This window comes from Myodes glareolus, chromosome 6 (genome assembly GCF_982192425.1).
Source record: "Myodes glareolus chromosome 6, mMyoGla1.1, whole genome shotgun sequence".
NCBI lineage: Eukaryota > Metazoa > Chordata > Mammalia > Rodentia > Cricetidae > Myodes > Myodes glareolus.
Window position 1 is genome coordinate 58,441,062 of NC_142031.1, and position 20,864 is coordinate 58,461,925.

Consider the following 20,864-nt stretch of genomic DNA (forward strand, 5'->3'; position numbering starts at 1 on the left):
ACCATGAGAAATGTCTCCAACCTTCAGAGAATCACAGCTTAAGCAAGCCAATCTACTGTTGCACAAGTGGTTTTCCTCAAGATCTCAGGAATGGCTTGGAGCTGTGTGAATCATGGTCCCTGGTCAGTATCCAGACTGCTTTCTGATCCAGGTGTGGGCAGCATAGGTCCCCATACCTAGAATAAAACAGGCAGTGTCTCCTGGTCCTGCAGGGCACACACACGTATTGTCACAGAGTGGATAACAATAGATATGCCACCTTCTTCTCTGCTGTGTCCCTTTGAATAGGTGGAAGAACTCACAAATCTTCAACAGAGTTAATGTTATTCCCCTGTGTGGGTAGGGGTTGCAATGGAGTCATTTAAAGAGAAAGCCTCCAAAAAGAGTGTTGTAAGAGGCTGCTTTTTCATTTCCCGGCCGCCCAGACTCAAAATAACCACAGAAACTATATTATTTGCAATACTGATAGGCCAATAGCTTAAGCACATTTCCGGCTAATTCTTATATCATAAACCAATCCATCTCCATTAATCTGTGTATTGCCATGTGGCTGTGACTTAATGGCAAAATTTCGGCAGTTCCATGGCTTCTCTTTACTCCGCCTCCTTTTCCCCAGCATTCAGTTTAGTTTTCCCCACCTACCTCCATTCTGCTCTGCGCGGGGGCGGGGGGGCAAGACAGTTTCTTTATTAACCAATGATATTCACAGCATACAGAGGAGAATCTTACATAAGAAGAGGGCCAGCCTGTGGTCTTCACCTCCAGTCCTTAGGGAACAGTGTAGGCAGAGGACAGGGTCATTGTACCATAAGCCTGGAGAGAGCCCCAATGCCTACTGGCAGCTGCAGGTTCTTGGGCCACTGGCTTTTCCCCTGAGAGCTTCTTTCTTCCTCTGTCAGAAAAGAATGCAAATGTTTGCCCAGGAGCAGGGGGGGTACAGGTAAAGTCATAAGTGTGTTATTGATGCTCAGCGATGTTTGGTGCCCTCTTCCCTTCCTGGAGGGGATATGGCAATATCTTAGAGTCTTAGGGCAGAGGAGAAAAATCTCAGGTATGTAATATGCAAGTTACTTTTAATTGTCAATTTGATGCAACCTCGAATTGCCCAAGAAGTGGTATTAATGAGAAAATGATCAAGATCAGTTACTGGGTTACTTGAGCCATGGTCATGTCTTTGGGGGGGGGGGGGTTGTCTTGATTGCTAATTGGGGTGGGTGAGAATCTTAGCCACCGTTCTGTTGCTGCGAAGAGACACCATGGCCAAGGCAGTAGCTGCGGTTGGTTTGTGTGCAAAGGACCAGCCTGCAGACAGGCTCTGGGTTAAGAAAGGCAGGTGAAGAGGGGCTGGGTGGAAGAGTTAATACGGCCAGCAAAGGCTAGGTGTGCTGAGATATCACAGGACTTTTAAGATAATGAGGGTCTTGCTCCAAGCCAGGAAACAATGCGGCAGCTGGTGTAAACTATTAGATTCTCAAAGCTATTTCGCAACCTTCTGTGGTGGCCTGTCACCTGCCACCTCAGACTGGTTCAAGGATCTTCGAAGTCTGATTCCTGCCTAGCCAGCTTGATCTATTCTCTCTCCCTTCTGCAGCTCTTCTAGGACAGCTGAGTGACGGGCAGAGGTCAGAAAGGAATGAAATCAACTCCGAGCTTTGAAGTGTTTGCCATGTCGGAGATGACAAAGGAGGAGGGAGGGCGATGCCCTCGGCATCCCGACAGTCACCTGCTACCGCAGCTACTCCTCACATCTTTGCGTTTGCTGTCTTTTTATTCTGCTGGATTCCTACAGGCAGATGACAAAAGGACCGGTTACTCAGCCCTATTCAGCCACTCAGTCAGCAAGTGATGTTCCAGGAACACTTCCAGTGACTGAATTCTGAATGCGTAGTGGTCATTCTTGCTCTTGGCAAATTAACCATCCCTTTTCTGGACCCCAGATTCTCACTGCAGGATGAGTCCTTCATAGCGGGGATACCACGTGCAGGGTGGGAGAGCTGACTCCCGGAGATGAGAAGGGTTCTGTTTTCCTCTCTGTATACACACCCACTTCTTAGAAATCAGCCTTCTTCTTCAAAAGGCGTGTGTGGTTCCTTGGTTTACCAGCAGATGGCGCCAAACACTCCCGTGGGAACCGAGGCCATGACTTCCTGTGGTTTCCTCTTTCAACCCCTTCCTCTCCTTCTCTGGGAGGGGCTTCTCCTTTCAGGTCCCAGGCAGAAAGTCACGTAAAACACTTTGTGTCTGTCAGCAGATTCCTGGAAGATCGAATTGAATGATGCTTGCTACCGAGCAGGGTTGGAGGGCTCTATTGACCTCTTCTCTCTCTTTTTGTCTCCTGCGAACAGCTCATTGGCTGCCTACTGGCTTTGCACAGCGGACTCCAGGTGGCTTTAGCCCTTTCCCAATTGTTCCCTGGCTGCCTCCTCTCCAGGTTCTTTCTGGTGGAGGAGGAAAGACATGGCAGAGAGCTGGCCTTTATCCCACACTCTCTATGTCCGCTCTGTCCCTTAACCCCAGAACCTGAAGGGCTTCAGGCCCTGCAGACAGAACCCTACTCTTTGGCTGTGGTGCCTCCTGCTGACCTCTTTGCTTTGATTTCCAAATAAGGTGAGCTTTGGCCAGCAGTGAGAGGAGTCTTATATTCAGACCTGATTTTCCCCACTGCCAGGTCTCTTGGAAAGGCCAGTGCCGGCTTGCTTTTTCTCTTTCCGACCACAGGTGGACTGACCACCCGTGATATTGTAACTTTGCTGACTCTCCAGCTACCCAAATTGGGCAGCTGTTTGGTTGTGCAGGTAGCCTGTGATAGTTCCAATGGGAACTCCAGCCTATGGACTCCACATTAGCTCTCAGGACTATGGTTGGTATTTAAGGTCAGACTTTCCAGAAACAGGATAGCCATGGTATAAAAAAGTATCCTTAAGACTTAGGAGATGGCTCAGTCAGCAAAGCACAAGGAACTACGTTTTACCCCCAAGAACTCATGTGAAAGGAAGCGGGGTATGGTAGCTCTTGCTTCCAGTACCAGCAGTGGGGTAGCAGAAAGAGTCAGATTAATGGGGCTCGTTGTGTAACCAGTCTAGCTAGCGTACTCGGCAAGTTCCAGGCCAGTGAGCTACCCTCCTGTCATCCCAAAACAAGGGGGACTAGCCCCCGAGGAAAGATACCTGAGGTCATTCTCCAGCCTCTACATGCATTTGCGCGCGCGCACACACACATGTGTGCATCTGTGTACAAATAAACACACACAGGCATACACATGAAAATGGTGTTTTGTTCCACCTGCCGCCCACCCGCTATGTCAGACAATAGGGGTTATTTTTGTATATGTACAGAGATATGTAAAAATGGACTATGTTCTGCAGGAGCTCCTAACCAAAGCAGCAGGGTGTGTGTGGGGGGGACTGTTAAGAAGACGGACACTTCTAAGAGCCCCTGACCAAAGGGAGGGGCGGTTAAGAAGACAGACACAGATATTCCCAGGTGAGCATGCCGTGGAAACCACAAAGCCCGGGAGCTAAGAGATGACATAGAGTGGCCTGCTCCCTGTCACTCAGGAACCACGGGGAGATTTGCGGATCCCTGTAATGTTAGTTCTCCAGTGAGGATCTGGAGGCTTTGGTTTCCAGCAGGCACCTGCAACCATCAGGTAACATGAGTCCATCAACCCCAAGGGCTGTAACTTCTTCCTGGTTGGATCCACCAGGGAGATTTGTTTAGGTACTATGGAAGAGGTGGCTGGTTAGTTCAGATGTCACCTCAAGAGGAGCACAACAGTGGGGCCTCGGTTCTCCCTATTACTCTCTCTCCTTTAACTCTCCCCCGAAACTGTGACCAATCCAAAAAGTCTCACTTGGATGAAATCCACCAGCTGAAATCCTGAGGAGGTTATGTCTGAGAGGTGTGCACGAACAAGAATCTCAGGAACGGAGTGATCTTGCTATACAAGGTGTAGTTATCAGGGTCTTCTGAAGGAACAGCCCCCCTAGAAAGAAAACACACACTGTGGCTGGGGTATTCCCACAACGAACGACTGTCTCCTGGCAAGAAAGGCTAAAAACCCAGGAGTCGTTCAGTCCGCGATACTGGGTGTCTCAGCTGTCCCAATGTGGTGTTTGAGTCCCAAGGGAGTCGCAGAGCACTGCCTCCTTCCCATCTCTGCTGCGTTCCCAAAGAAGTGGGTGCTAAGGTCAGTGGTCAGTAGGTGTGTCCCTGCCCCAGGGTGTAGATGCTGGAAGAGAAGTAATTTGTGGCAAAGTTTTCAGTCTGCTTTATTTGCTTTTTCCAAAGACATTTTAATGGTACAAATGTGTGTGTGTGTATGTGTGCATGTGTGTGTGTTTATGTGTGTATGTGTGTAAGTTAGTCTGTAAAATTTGGGCAATGCATAGAACTTTCCTATAATGCACCATTCCGAGATAATGGTACTCACATCTTAGCATGTTTCTTTCTTATCCATCTCGCTAGCAGGGAAATGATGTGTTATTGCATGTGTGAATACATGCTTAGTCAATACTTATTTTTAAGAGTGGTAAAAGGTCTGTCTTTTTGATTGACATGAACAGCTTCTGATGCCATGCAATCATTCCTGAAAATAGGATACTTTTAAATACTCTATTACATCATCCCCATCGTATCTTGTTTAGTCCTAGTCTGCATGTTTTTATGTTTTCTTCTTGTCTAGGTTGGTTCTCTTCTTTTGTCTGAGATATCAGATATTCTGGGGGTAAATCGCTTATTCCATGCTTCTGATGCTTTTCCTAGTCCCAGAAATGAACCATAAGATTGCAGAAGATAGTGCGACGGCTTTGGGTACCTCTTGCAAGATGTGCTCCTGGAATTTCCCCTTCTACAGCAACAGCACCAGCATAGGACTCTCCAGGATACTGCATAACATCACCCCCCAAATCAAAACCCCAAAAGGATTCACCAGGTGAAAACATTTTCATTTTCATTTTCATTTGCGATTACCAATCAGGACCACTGTTTTAGGAATGTCCCAATGGCTGTTTGTTGAGTAAAGGCTTTTTCCATTTATGAAAAGATGTGCATAGGAGATCAAGTGTATAAATCGTCCTGTGTTAATGTTATCGACATATTATTGCCTAAGCTGCAGGCAGTTCTTCATTTATCTTATCCTTTGCTTGGTGTGTGTGTGTGTGTGTGTGTGTGTGTGTGTGTGTGTGTGTGCGTGCGCGCGCGCGCGCGTGTACATGCACATACAGAGGCCAGTGGTTGACATTTTCTTTCACTATTACTTTTCACTTTGCTTCGTGAGACAGGGTTGCTCACTGAACCTGGAGCTCACCAATTCAGCCAGACCAGCTGGCCAATGAGCTCTAGGGATGCCCCTGTCTCTACCCTTCAGGGCTAGGGTTCCAGGTTTCCAGGCTTGCAGGGCAGACAGTTTGCTGACACACTCACTCGCAGCCCTTGCTTGTTAATTTGTTTCTAGACATATGGCGATTTGTGTTTTTTCCAGGGTTGAATCTGCTTTTCTTTATTTTATTTTATTTTTTATTTTTGTCTTGTAACTTCCCCTGCTTTCATGCTTAGAATGTCAGTCTTAATCCATCTCTCAAAAACTGTCAAATATCGAGGCTTTGCCACTTAGCAGAGGAGCAGGGAAGGGCTGTCTGTCTCTGGAACCAGAACTGACAGGTGGAACTGAGTCTTCTGTGAGATGATTTCCCCTCTAGCTGAGCAGGGCAGACTGCCTCCAGGGCCCCTATTTAGCTGACATGGGGCTGAGCAGCAAAGGCCTCAAGTTATATAGCTGTGAGGCCAGTAAAAAATGGCATAGCATTCACACCCGAGGCTTCCTCCTCCCGTCTTCTCCTATAGTGGGCGGGCGTTAGCCTGGTCTGGGGGCTGGCCCAGGGCCCAGGACTGGGCAGGTAGCTCTGCTTTCTGCTTTTTGCAGTCTTGGTTTGGTTCACCATCACAGACCTCAAAGGGCTGCACACCACACTGTAGCTTGCCTCTTCCTCATGGTGCAGATTTGCGTCTCAGTGGCTATGGAGCCCGTCCCGTGATGCATACCCACTTAGGGGCTTGCACGGTTTTATGACAGAGGATAAGTGTTCCCTTGAAGGGGAGCCAGTGTCGTGTACTGGTGATGGAAACGCACTTAGTGCCAGAGACCCTCTTTATAAAGATGGAGAGCTGAGTTTGCTGCCTGCCCAGGTAAAGGCGAAAGGGGGTGGGGTGGCAGCGAAGCTAGGAGGGATTTCTCCACCGGCTTAGTGGAGCTGACAAGCTGCTCAAGGGTCCTGCGCTTCTAACCCGTATCCCTCCAGAAACTCTTGCTGCAGCCTCCGATTCACAGAGAGCTGCTGCAGGGGTAGGAGATGATGGTTGCCACATCACACGTGCTCAGGGAATATCATGGCAGATGGTATTTTCATCCAGATAAAGAAAAGCTACGCAGGTAAGCAGTTTGTGACTACTTAGGGCATAGCTTTCTGGACTGCCCGTCATCTGTTCTTGAGCTGCAGATCCAGGGACACAATCTAATGAGTCATCTGTGAAGGGACCCTACCTGGTGTGCTCCACACAACTTCGACGAACATTAATTTTGATTTTGATGTGAAAACTCCCAGTGATAGCCAGCAGAATGGAGGGTAAAACTCAACGACACTGCATGGGAGCGGATCCTTGAGGCCCTGAAAGAAGTAAAGGTTTGAGCACCAGCTTCCTTAGCATCAGAGACATTCTGAATGGGAGGAGCTTCTTCATAAAGGAGCGTGAAGATGGTGGGCAGACATACTGATGAGACCTTGCTGGGAACTCTCCTCTCCATTCTGGCTCAGTAACAGGCACAGAGTGTTTTTTATTCTGGGGGGGGGGGGTCTTTGTTGCTCATGGATGACCTCTTCCCTTTCCAATGTTTCAACAGAATTGTATCTTTCCCATCCAATTGTCCCTACTCAAATGCGGGCGGTTGTGAGGCTTGCTACGGACATCAGCACAAGGGTGGCAGTGTGAACAGAAACCTCACCATCTGGTGTCCCCTGTGTTACGATCGATCGATCTGCTGGCCTGGTCTGTCACCTGGGTACCCTGTCCCTTTAAGAGACAAGTCCCGCCCTCTCCCAACCCCTCCCCTTCCACCTAGGGACGCAGATATCCTTCCTCCTCCACCTGTGCTCTCTCTCTTTCCATCTCTCTTCTGAAGAGGTAACTTCTGCTCTCTCTTTCTTTGCCTCACTCTCTTCTTCCCCCTTCTCCCCTTACCCCTTTTCTTCCTCTCCCATAACCCACTAAATAAACTCAATACCCAAACCCTCTCTTGACATGGTGTACCTGTCTGTTTTTCACCCACCATGGTCTCCCACCTGCCAAGGTGACCCACCAAGGCCTCAGGGGACTTACCAAGGCCCCTGGAGGCCAAGAGCGGCCCCTTGTGGAACTGGCTGCCCCTCGTGGGACTGGTTCCCAACTACTATATCTTTAAACAAGAATAACACCACACTCCATTTTGCTTTGAGTGGTCTCAACCATAAGGGAGTTAGAGACTAGAATTGTTCCAGCTTCATCTCTGGAAAAAGGGTCCAGTAGTGTAAGTACCTAGAAACAACCTCTTTTTTAAAAAAATAAATTGTGTGTGTGCCTATATGAGTGTATTCCGTGTGTGCAGTTGCCCATGAGGGCCAGAAGAGGGAGCCAGATCCCCCAGAGCTGGAATTATGGGCACAACTGAGCCTAGGTCCTCTGGAAGAGCAGCAAGCGATCTTCATGGTGAATGCTCTCTAGACCGGATATCATTGTTTCGTTTGCCAAGCATCTGTGGTATTTCCCCTGTCACTGCGGTAGCATCAACTAGACTGTTAGACTACTTGACAAGCCAGACCCTTGTTTGCCCATCCAACATCCAGGTGCTGAATTCTACAGCTGTCACTCAGATAAAGTTTATCACAGAGACACGTTGAGTGTGTCACATCCCTGGCTGAGAAGATTGGGAAATGAGGATGTCTGGGTAGTCCAGGCTATGGATCAGGCTAGTTACCAGGCTAGTGACCAGGCTAGTGACTAGGTTGGTGACCAGGCTAGTGACCAGGTTAATGATCAGGCTAGGTTGACTGATTGGGCTGAAGAGAAGAAATGCAAGACAAACCCTTGTCAAGTTCCTTCTAGATGTTTTATGTTCTCTTTCTGTCTATGTCATTTGAGCACATGCTTCCCAGAGTTCACAAACCTCCTTGCCCCCACCCCTCTCCCTGCCACCAATTCCCTTCATTACCCAGATAGTTTTGCTTTAAATGTTGTTTAGATACGAAATTGAAATTTTTTTTTAGCTATAAAGAAGAATAAGCTTATGTCATTTGCAGGAAATGGATGGAACTGGAGATAATCTCAGTGTTATTTTTCTGTGTGTGCAGTTGCATGTTTGTGTGTGTTCATGTGTGTGCAATTGCGTGTGTGTGTGTGTGTGATGGGGGCCAGAAGAGAGCCTTTGGTGCTGGTCCTCAGGTGCCATCCACTTTTTTTGAAGATAGTCTTTCACTGGCCTCTACCTTACTACATAGGGTAGGCTAGCTGGCCAGTGAGCCTCGGAGATCTACTTGTCTTGGCCTCCACAGTACAGGGTTATTAAGTTCTTATGAGCATCTCTGGCTTTTCAAGCTAGGGTTCTAGGGAGCAGTCCAGGTCCTTCAGCTTGTGTAGCAAGCACTTTACAGACTGAGCCAACTCCCTAGCCCTCCATGCTGTTTCTAATGGTCATGGCACCCTAGGAGGTTACTATTATTATAAATCACCTTCTCCTCCTTTGATAGAGCCTTCTTAGCCCAGGCTACAAACTCATGCTTCTCCTGAAGCCTCCCCAGTGTTGGTATTATAGGCGTTAGCCTCTGTGCCTTGCTTTAAATGATCACAGGCAAAGGTATCTCATAGTTAAGTAGCATCTTCAAAGCCACAAGGCCCATCAGGGGTCCAGCTGATATTTAGACTAAGGGAGGAACAGGCTGTCAGGGCAGAGTCTGTCTCTTCCCTCTTGGTAAGGTGTCCCTCTGAACAGCTGAATCTCCTGTGGATATTCTGGACCTCTTGGTGTGGAAACGATGCTTGCCCTCTGTCTCTCACTTGTTCTCATTATGTGTTTTCTTCTACAGCTCCTTGCTTCTGCAATGCCTGCCTCTCCCACTCTCCTGCAAATTCTAGTATCAGAAGGACTACGTTATCTCTTAAACTCTCGGGTTCTCAGACCTAGCCCGAGACTAGCATATGGACTCCATTTAGTAAGAAATGATAGCCCATCAGAAAGTTCCTGACGCTGATGGAGGCACGCTTAAGGTAGTAGAATGTAGAAGTTACAAACGCAAGCTTGAGTCCGAGGACCTGAGTTTGAATCTTTACTTTGCTATTTCCTAGGTGTGTCCCCTTAGGGGCAGTTCCTTATGCTCCCCAGTTTCCTCACTTGTAGGATGAGGACACCAGCACTTTGGTGAATGCCGTGGACATCAACTCTAAAGCCTGTGGGGCAGTGTGAGAACACAGGTGCTCACTGAGTGCCAGGGATGATATTGTGCAGTTGCACCAGACACTGTTCAAGTTGTGTTTTCTTTGTTTTTTGGTAGCTCCCTACACATGTACTGTATTATAGTCACATCCCGTTATCCTGGCATCCTTTCCTGGAGTCTCCTCTTCTCGCCTAGTCCTTCAGTAGTTACACCATCCGAGAAAATATCACTCCTTCTCCAGCAACCAGGAACCAAACCTCATCCTGTACATCCCCTCTATCCATGGCACAAAGTTACAGACTAGTATGGTGCTGGTATCCACAGTTACCATGTTCCATGGCTGCAATCACGAAGTCATGTGTGTACAACAGCATTTCAAGGCGCTCGTCCCCACTCTTCAGCTCTTGAATTCTCTCTACCCTTCCTTGTACAATGTTTCCAGAACTCCGGTGAGGCCTTGTGTGACTCACGGGCATTGCTTAAGGCTCAGTGCCCATCAGTCACTAATTCTTAGCACTTGGACTGGGTCTAAGTCTTTGCATTAACCACTCCTCTTTGCCTAAATGTACCTTTCCTGCTCAGGCTGAGAGCTGTGTTTCTCTAGATCTAAATATTTAGAAGGCAGTTTGACAACTTGTTCACTTAGGGAAGCAATGAAAGTGTGTCATGTTCCAAGCCTCACCCTACTCCCTGAACCTGTGATCCCCCAGTCATAGGCTAGGTTTATAGAACAGGTACACACCTCTTCTTGCAGACTAGACCTCAAATCTAATCCCAAGGCAGTCGGTTATACCCGAGACACTAATGTCGCTATGGGTTTTCTCACTTAATGTGTTGGTATCGTAGCACACATGTTTTTCAGCTCAGGGAAACAGCTGAGTTTGCTGCCCCAGAAGCCCGCATAGCACCGTTTGGCACCATGGATGCCAGCCACCAGGGAGGAAACTTCCAATTCAACTCTATCTTGATTTTTCTATAAGCTGTAAGACTACAACCAAGGTGTAGCTCAGCATCTTACCATCTACGTCTAGGTCTAGGTGGGCAGCTGAGAGCAATGCTAAAAAGGCTCTGCTTTCAGCAGGCTGCTCCTGTACTGGGCATGCTCAGGTATCTGCGGCAGTCAGGGAAACTGCACATCCAAGAGTTTGTAGTCAGACAATCCTAGGTTTTTTTGTGCCACAGTGACTTGCTAACAAGGTGGGCCTTGGACATTAAGGTAAAAATGCAAATAATTATGCAATTGGTGATTACATCTACATTGGTGTGTGGATGAGGTGAGTTTGGATCGGTGAACTCTTCAGTGTGTGTGTGTGTGTGTGTGTGTGTGTGTGTGTGTGTGTGTGTGTGTGTATGTGTGTGTGGTTTCCTATGAGTCAGGATCTGCCCATGATCTCTGAACAAATGAATGGTTAAAAGCATATTTTGCTGAATGAACACTGGAAGAGAGAGAGGATAGGTTGATCCCATTCATTTTCGGTCTTAACAAACTGGCACTGGGTACATGACGTAAGAGAAGTTAAGTGGCCATGAGGACTGAGGTGATCTGGTGACATCCTGGCATGAAGAGTCACATCACGGTGATTTCTTTTTCTAGGCCCACACAGGTCCATTTTACTTGTCACCTGGGTTGTGCCATGCAGAAACAGCTGTCTGCTAATGCCCTCCCAACCCCAGACCCAGCCTCCCACTTACCACTGACTATGTAGAGACAAAGAAATGAAAGCCATTGGTCTTACACAATTTCTAAACTACTGTACCATATTGCAACGTCTTGGCTAATTGAACCTAAATGAATCAATTCACAGATTTCCTAGAATAGGAATTGAATGCATTGGCCCATGGCTCTGTCATGCTTTTATTTTTTTTCTTTCTGAAATGTGTCAATTGGTTACATTCATTATGGAAGAAAAATAGCTATGAGGCAGTTTTCACACCTCACCTGCATGGCTAGCCCTTGGGTGGTCTTTCCTTTTAGTGGACTAGATTAATCTGTTCCTTGTGGAAAAGCAACCACAAGCTGAAACATTCCCTCAAACTTCTAGTCTACACACTGCACCATGGCATATTAACCTGATTAGTCCCATTCTTGAAGACATTGTGCAGTAATGAATAGCTTGGTGTGCAGCCAAGGTATGGGAGATTTCAATGCACACATTTCCAAATGACCTCTTGGTTTCCTAACTAAGTACAAATGACTTGCTAACAATAAACTTAGCTGAAGTGTTATTCCCTCAGAACAACATGGCCATTACTCATCATGCAGAGAGCACACACGAGATGACGCTAGTGTAGGCAATATATTATGGGTCATTGTGCGATTTTGTAGATGCTCTGAGGCCTATGTTTGGAAATTACAGAAACAGGGGTCTCAGCGAATCTAGATTTCAACTAAGCTCGGCTGTGATCGCAGTGTAACTCTTGGTAAATAGAAGAAGGATAATTATTATTTGGTGAACAAGGGGAAAATGAAAAGTTTAATAAAGTTTACAAATTAGCTCTCAGATACTCCCTTTTTGTCATTTGCTAGCCCGCCTTTGGGACGTTGCGGAGGGAAATTATGCACATTCTTTTGGTGTGTGCATGCTGCCTGCGTGGAGGTGTGAGTGTGTGTGTGTGTGTGTGTGTGTGTGTGTGTGTGTGTGTGTGCATGTGTGTGTGTGTGTGTGTGTGCATGTCAGAAGTCCACATCAAGCACTGTTTCTTAGTCGCTCTCTGTGCTGTTTTGAGACAGGGTCTCTCACTGAAGCTGGAGCGCACCGATTCGGGAAGGCTGAGTGATCTGCCTGTCTCTGCCTCCCTAGTCCTGAGAAAGCTTACAATGACCACCTTTCTAGAACGTCCACACATCTCCTGACGAAGACCGCTCTTCTTATTTTCCTTCCACGTTCTGCTAGACCCAGAAACCGGGAGTAAAAGGTAACTTAGTTAAAGAGCTGGTTCTCCTTAAAAACTGTTTTTAAAATAAGATTGTTGCCACTCAACCAGCAAGTTAAGTCCCAGAGAGGACAATGATTTGTCTAAATTGGTAGAGCAAGTTTGGGATGCATCAGGAGCTCCCAGCCTGGGATGTTCCAGGCTACCTTGTGTCTCTGGGGACAGCCTGTCCTCCTCTGAGTTGGGTTGTGTCCTTTCCTGCCCCAGCTGGGAGTTATGGGAAAGAGAGAGTCGAGCCAGGAGCAGCACGTTCTCACAGCTTGGCACCAGATTGCTGCTGGCCTGGGCGAGGGCTGAGCGGAGGCTGGGGAGGAGAGAGAAATCGTGGACCACGTGGAACAAACTGCAGGCGTATACATCTTCAGTGCTCTCCCTTGCCTCAGAAAACACATTCAACCACGTTTCCTATCCAGGGTGCAATGACATTATCATTTTGCCTAATAAAGTGAATATTTTTGAGACTCCCTGCATATGACTGGTGAATTTTGCTGAACAGAAGGTTTTGGGAGACCGCCTTGCATTAAGGAGGCTCTCGTGGATGATTTGGTTGTTCGCGAGTGACTTCCTTGGTTCAGTGCATTGAGAACTGACAGGAGGAAGTCTTCAAAGAATTAATTTGTGAGACTGTACATTTAACACCGCAGCCTCAGTTGAAAGAGCTGGGGAGCTGAAGAAACGCTGAGTAGGGGGAAGGACAGCCACATCAGCATCCCTTGGGTGGAGATGGCCGGGAATGTTCCTGATGGCCACATCAGCATCCTTAGGGTGGGGGTGGCGGGGAATGTTCCCAATGGCTACATTAGCATCCCTAGGGTGGGGGTGGTGTCTGCTGGGGCTGAAGCATCCAATGAGCTACACTTCACAAGGTGCATCTCACCTTCCTCAAAATTCATGGGAGGATGATGAGGGACTTTCAGATAACAGGACCTGGGTCCGGATATCACCTGCCAGGACCAGAGTCGTCTGGGAAGCCAGGGAAGCACCTCACGTTACCAGGGTAGGTAACGTGAGGCAACCAGGTACGGCATGTGGTTCCACAAGTCAGGTTAGGCTACGTATCCTCAAATAGTGAAAATTGGAAACAGATTTATTTAATGTGGCTGCATTGGGAAGAGGGGGAAACCCCGCCCCACCTGCCTGCCTACCTTTGGATCTAATGCAAGAACAGAGTTTAAAAACAAGAGAGACACATAACTAAGCAGTCCGGCAATGTGCGGTCCCCAGCCCAGCATTGCCGCTGACAAGTTGCGGGTCCTTCTCTAGGAGACAAGCCCCCAGTCATTGGGTTCCCTCAAGGCTTTAAACTTTTTTTCTTTGAGGAGCGTTCTGGGTAATTCTGGTTTCTTGGGGTCTCTTGTTTTATTAATCTGATATCCAAAGAGGGGGCCAAAGGATCCTTCTAGAGCAGTGGTTCTCAACCTTCCTAAGGCTGTTTTCCTTTAATACAGTTCCTCATGTTGTGCTGACCCCCAACCATCAAAGTATTTTTGTTGCTACTTCATCTCTATAATTTTGCTACTGTTAAGAATTGCAAGGTAAGTATCTGTGTTTTCTGATGGGCTTAGGCATCCCCTGTGAAAGGGTTATTTGATCCCCAAAGGGGTCACGACCCATAGGTTGAGAACCACTGTTTTAGAGTCTAGTCATTCCTGCCACGCAGGGCATTTATACTTACACCAGCTAGATCTTAATGTGTCTCAGCAGGGCAGTGACTACTGGAAGAAAGCTTGTGGTAGCTTTTATAAGAGAGTCTTAATTGTTATTTTAACCACGGGACCAGCCACCTCCCCTGTCGTTAGTGCCCTGGTATCCAGTCCTTGGTTCCTCTGGCCATACATCATCGTTATGTGACTTCTGGTGCCTTTGACCCCAGATGTTCTCTGAGCAGGTGCTAGCTTCCGCCATAAACTGTGGTGCCTAGGGAGCCTGGAGTGGAAGGAGATCGACAGTATCCTATCTGATCCTTTAGATTTGTACCCGGAGAAGCTGAGTCCCATCGCGAGGACGATTAGCCCAACAATTCTGCCCTGATAAGGAGGTGAATACAGCCAGAAGTGAGTTTGCTTTATGCATGGTGCTCTTGCAGGAGGAACTTTCCTTGTGCGGTTTGCCTCTTCTGCCCAGGAAAAGGTCTTTTGAGATAGTAAGAGTGTGTGGACTGTGCAAGAGAGTGCCTGCCTGTTAGCGTTTCATACCAGACATTAGTTGTGACTGCGCACAAGCCCTTGACTCCTGGGTGAGGATCTGCTCTGAGCCTGGATCAGCTGTGAGGAGGAGGAGGAGGAGCAGGAGGGGGGGGAGGAGACCGAGAGGTGGTTACTCTGACCCACAAGGCAACAGGGCTGCTAAAGAAGGAGGTGAGTTCCCCGCCCCTCACCAAGGTGGGGCTGAAACTCCTCCCCCAGGGATGCATGGCAGGAAACTGCAGGCATGGCATAGCCCTCCCCTCAGTTTCTCCTTTTTTAAACTAAGGGTCACGACCCCTAGACCCTTTGTCAAATATTAAATATTGCTGAACAAGCGTGTAAGAATAGCTCACAACTCTGTTCCTTTTGAACTAGAGAGGCAGACGCACAACGTGTTTTCTGTATCTTGGGCTGAATCAGTTTTCCACTGCCCAGTTCCTCCTGGGAATTTCTAGCTGTCTTGTTTACTAAGGGCAGGTGACCAAGATTGGAGTGTATCTAAGACCCTTACATTGATTTTTCTCCTCTCTCTCTCTCTCTCTCTCTCTCTCTCTCTCTCTATCTATCTATATATATATATATTTCAATGTGTTGGTCAGTTTTGTCAATGTGTCATGCTAGGCTCATTTTAGAAAAGGGACTCTCAATTGAGAAAATGCCTCCAAAAGATTGGCCTATACCATATTTTCTTGATTGATGGTTGATGGTGCTGACCCAGACCACTGTGGGGGGTGCCATCCCTGGACTGGTGGTCCTGGGTTCTGTAAGAAAGCAGGTTGAGCAAGCCATGGGGAGCAAGTCAATAAGCAGTACCCCTCTATGGCCTCTGCATCAGCTCCTGCCTCCAGGATCCTGTTCTGACTTCTCTGGATGATGGGCTATATGATGAAATAGTCCTTTCCTCCCCAAGTTGCTTTGGTCATGGTGTTTTACCATAGCAAATAGAAACACTGACTAAGACAGTCTTTGACATCTGTCTGTGGGGCAGTTCCTCACCATTGAGCTTAGAGCCACACATTGTACTTTTACTGTTGAGCACAGTGATTTTGTCTCAGCTTGGGTTCTGTCTCCTTCCCAAGCAGTCTCCAGAAGGTTCTGTGAAGGTTAACCTTCTATGTCTCACACAAATTTGTTGTTACAGCTCACAAATGCATAGAGAGTAAACACGCAAGTAAACTCACATTCAGAGGACTTTGTGTTGCCTCCTTTAACTCAGAGTCTCTGATACAGTGCAGCTGAATGCCGTAGTAAGTCAACTGGATATCTGCATCTACTTTTCTTGTTCTTCTGGTCAGTTTTCATTTTCTTTCCTCATTGCCTGAGGTACTTATTTTCCATCTGATTCACAGGCAGTTGAATTATCAGTTTTATATTTAGGTTTTCATTTGAAGAGATATTTTAAAAGTCCTCTTGAGTTTGAGTATTATGCCAATAGTCTTCACTTTACTTAAATATTTATATATTTTTAAAAATATTTAAGCCAAAACATAGTATCAAGTAAGCCAGGATTTTAAGTCTGTAAACTTGATTTACATCTGTATCCCATCTGGCCTGGTGTTTTTTTTTTTTCTGCATGTCTTGTCAAAAAGTTCCTTGTTGCTGTTGGAATCGTTTGTCCTCTGGATGAGAAGTCCTTCTCTTTGCCTGTATTACAATAAATAGGATTATACACACTCTGTTTATTATCTTGGCCTGCAAATTCATTTTAATATCTTTTGGTTTGCTTGGTTCCTATCTCCTTATTTGTTCAATTCCTTGTTCTCATTCCATAACTCCATTTACTCATGCCAATTTATTGACTTAGATATTATTACTAGGAAAAAAAAAGTGGGGCTCAGTGTTGTGAGGAAGATGGGGTGGAAAACTAGGGAGAGTTGGAGGAAGTAGTGGTGGGATGGTGATGACCTAAACATACTTTATACATGTACGAAACTTTCAAAGAATGAAAATATAGTTTTTAAAAATGATTTACTCCTATACATAAACTTTAGGATTTTTCTTGTTGTCTCCCAAGATATTCCATTGGATTTTACATTACTAATTTTTTTGGAGGGGAGTTATGAAACAGAACTCAGAAAGTTTTTTAAGGAGACATAGTAACAGCATAGAAATGCAGAGTTATGCACAACTGTATGGCAGAGAGCCAAATCTGATGGGTGGAGAGAAAAATGACAAAGGACAAGAGTGAAGACAATACCAATACCAAGGAGAGGATGTGTGAATGCTGGGCCTGAAGAGTCAGCATCAGCAATCGCCTGAAACGGCAGAGGGGACACTTAGCTGGGAACCTATCAAGGAAACCCCATTAGAAGAAATTAGATCAGACAAATATCTTAATATATCCTGACATTCTGATGAACAGATCAAACTCCAAGGACAGCAAAAGGACACTAGGATATTTAATAGAGAGAATACAAAACAAAGCAAAACCCCAAGAGTCAATGGGGGGAGGAGATCAGGCAGTTTTCTACTCTTTTCTTATCACTAATTTAGGACCGTTAATGGAACTTTAACCTTAACCTTTAGACCACTGGGCGGAGACAGCCACTTGTAAATTCTATACCCAACCAAACTGTCACTTATAATTTGAATAATTCTGGTAGGGTATATTTTCCTGTCACAAAAAGAAACAAACCATATTTATTGTAGGAAACAAAACAATTTTACTAGACTTTTTAAATATCTTAGAAACTTAAAGTATACAGGGCCAGCCTTTCACACTTGAATTTGTTGTTGTTGGGTGTTGTTTTATACTTTGTTCTTGGGGGACCTTTTACTCTTTTGCTCTTTTGGTTTTTTGAGAGGCCCACCACCCAGCTCCCAGATAAATAACTCATGGAGAATTATTCTTACTTATGAATGCCTGGTCTTAGCTTGGCTTGTTTCTAGCTAGCTTTTCTTGACTACCTTTTGTCTCTGGGATTTTTCCTTTTCTTACTTCTGTGCATCTTACTTTCACTCTTACTCTATGGCTGACTGGGTGGCTGGCTCCTAGCATCCTATTTCCTCCTTTTCTTGGTTCTCCTCTGCCTTCTTGCTTCTCCTTCTGTTTATACTCTGCCTGGCATCCCTGCCTATCCTTGCTCTTGCTTCACTATTGGTCATTCAGCTCTTTATTAGACCATCAGGTGTTTTAAACAGGCAAAGAATCACAGCTTCATAGAGATAAACGAATGCAGCATAAACAAAAGCAACAAACCTTAAAATGATATTCCCCCAAATGAATATTTTTTATTGTGACTTTTATGTTCCCTTTGCTCCTAGGTCCTCCCTTTAAGGACAAGAATCTGTCTCTATGTTCAAGCTATTCACTGTGGAGGAAGACTTGTTTCTGGTAAAAGGGGAGCTGAGAAACAAAAACAGTGGGAATGAATGGATTTGTGTGTGTGTAAATTTGAGAGTCAAACATATCTCTACGTTTCAAAAGAAAATCAGGGAAAGTCTGTTTACAATGGAGCAAGTTCCCATTCCCTGAAATTCTGTTAAGTCAGAAGGATCAGAGGTTCATTTTGAAACAAGGGTCACTACAGTAGGTGGCATCTCAGGGACACATATTTATCTACTTAATTATTCAATGATTTTTGTGCCCTTGGTTCTGTTGATGACTGAACCTCAGTTCTTATTAACGTATTGAATCTTGCTAATGATGTCCACCCTTGGTAACTATTGTGCTTGTTCAATAACATACTCAGCATAGAAAAATACCGAGCACTAAGTCACGGATCAGAGATGGCTGCTTGCTAAGGAAATCATTCAGCCAGTACACAACAGCACTGTCTTACTCTAATGCCTTGTAAAATCGGTGGCTGCTTCAAATCAAGCACTTGAGAAATTAAAACATTCTTTCAACATCTGGGCCCAAGTAATTAATTCTTGTATTCATAAGCATTGGTGATACATTATCAAGTAATAGGGGCCTCTCGTGAATTATAACTTTTTAATTAATGCACCTCCCGGGTACTGATTACCACTAGATTTATAGCTTAGTTTGCATAGACTTGAGAGAGATGAGATGATAAGCCAGCCTCCCTCGAGCATCTACAGTGCAGCCCTCAGACCCTGTTTTAGGTCAGGCCTATCCTGATCCTGGGCTGTCTTGTTCATCACACAGAAGAATTTCCACAACTTTTCAGAAATCTTGACCGCACCAGTGGGTTGCATAGTAGTCCCGTATCTTAACTGCAGGCTGTAGTAAACCCTCTCCTCTTTTTCCTCTACAGGCTTCATTTTCTGTCTCTGGTTATCTTGGTGGGATGGCAGCCAAGTGTCATCGGTGGGGCTTAGTGGAAAGAGCCTTTTGCTTGACAAGTTTAATTCTTTTGTGTGTATGCATATATGTGCACATGAGTGTGTATATGTGTTTGAATGTGGAATTTGCATGTGAATGGTGTATGTGTGTATGAACGGATGTGTGTATTTGTGAGTATAGTGTAGATGTGTGTTTATGTGTATGTATATGTATATGAGTGTGATGTTTGCATGTGTGGGGTGTACATATATGTGTGCGAGTGTGATGTTTGCATTGTGGGTGTGCATATATGTGTGCAAGTGTAATGTTTGCATGTGTGTATGCATATATGTGTGTGAATATGATGTTTGCATATGCTGGCATGCATACGTGTGTGAGTGTGATGTTTACATGGATGGGTGTGCATACATGTGTGAGCGTGCGATGTTTTCATATGTGGGCATGTTTATCTCTTCTCATGTGTACAGAGGCCACAGGAGGATGCCAGGTCCTGTTCTATCACTTTCTACTTTATTCCCCTGAGACTGGATCACTCACTGGACCTGGAGTTACACTAGAGGTGAGCAAGCCCACCAATCCTCCTATCTCCATCCCTCCCAAGGATGGAATTACAGGCATGCAGGAGGCCATGCCTGGCTTTTTACAGGGGTTCTGGGAGTTGAACTCAGGCCCTAATGCTTCATGTAGGTGCTTACACCAACTGAACCATCTCCTGAGTCCCTGGGTTTAGCTCTTCACTCTATTATTCATTGATGGACTATGAATCTCCTTCCTGAGCCTCAGTTTCTTCTTTGAGGGGAGAGGGTTGCTGGCTGTCGCAGGTCTCAAGGATTACAAGGAGTAGATGCGGAAGAGAACAGCTCTGTTGATGGTGGCTTCAAAGGGTCTTTAATGGCAGAAAAAGAGATCAGCTTTTTTCTCTCCTGACCTTTCTCTCTCAGACAGACGGGGGCACTGAGAGGGCGGTGTGGTAATTGTGGTCTCACTGCTCTCACAGAATGAACTGACAAACAACTTAGCGAAGGGTTCCAGTGTAGGATCCATCGTGGTCAGCAAGGCATGAAGGCAGGAGTGTGAGGTCACCCTGTGCCCACAGAAAGCAGAGGGCAGTGATTGCTGGCACTGAGCTGGCTTCCTTGTTTTTACTCACGGCCAGACTCTAGCCCCTGGAACTGTGAGTCTTCATATTTAGAATGGATCGTCTCTCCTCCGTAACTAATTTAGAAGAACATCCCCCACAACAGACACTCTAGATCTTGTTTGCTATGTGTTTGTAGAGCCTGTTAAGTCAGTAGGAAAGGTGCCAACGGGGAGGGAGTGTGCCGCTGTCACCTCTTTCTGTCTTTGACAGCTCAGAAGCTAGACCAGCTTTAGTTCTGCTGGCCTAGTCGGTCCTGGGACGTCGTGCATCTATTGGGTCACACTCAGTTCCCAAGACTGAGAGCCAAGGCTGTGCCTCTGAGTCCAGCCATGATGACCAGTGTGACCGCGTGATGGCGGGTGGTGTGGATCACCTCTCTGAGTCTCCTTTGCCTTGGCCCCAGACTCAGCATGTTGCTCCCAGCACCTCTGCTACTGAAGCTGCGGGGATCTGTGGGTGTGAGTAATCACTTACAAAGTGCTGTGCAGATGGTAGATATTAGAGCAGATGATCTCAGTTATCCCTCTCCGTCCTAAAGATTTGTGATCCGAGATGTGCCCATGTAGGAGGGCTGGCTCCTGCCCAAGCAGCGGCTGCTGCTGCTGGATGGGGTTTCCTCAGGTTCCCCGCATCTACTTCAGCTCCCCGCCACTCCCTGCTTGCTCTCTCTCTTCCTCTTTCTAACTGCTTTTCTGTTGCGTATGTGCGTGTTTATGTGTGTGAACGTGTGGTGTATATGTGAGGCTTGCGAGCACCTGTGTACATGCATAGATGCTGGAGGAGGGCACCAGGTGCCCTCTGTTACCCTCTGTTTTATTCCTTGGAGGCAGCATCTGTCCCTGACCACGGAACTGTGTTTTACAGCTAGGCTGGCTATCAGCCAGCCCTAACAA

General features: G+C 46.3%; 1 long non-coding RNA gene across 2 annotated transcripts; it reads left to right on the forward strand.

The window, feature by feature from the left end:
• The first annotated feature begins 939 nt into the window (after positions 1–939).
• LOC125404051 (uncharacterized) lies at positions 940–20,413 on the forward strand. Of its 2 annotated transcripts, XR_015002335.2 has the most exons (6): positions 940–1,051; positions 4,765–4,933; positions 12,193–12,377; positions 17,846–17,915; positions 19,298–19,389; positions 20,182–20,413. It is a non-coding gene; the product is annotated as an uncharacterized LOC125404051 (long non-coding RNA). The 2 variants fall into 2 exon arrangements; XR_015738120.1 differs by lacking the exons at positions 17,846–17,915; positions 19,298–19,389; positions 20,182–20,413 and adding an exon at positions 12,603–12,865.
• Positions 20,414–20,864: the final 451 nt, after the last annotated feature.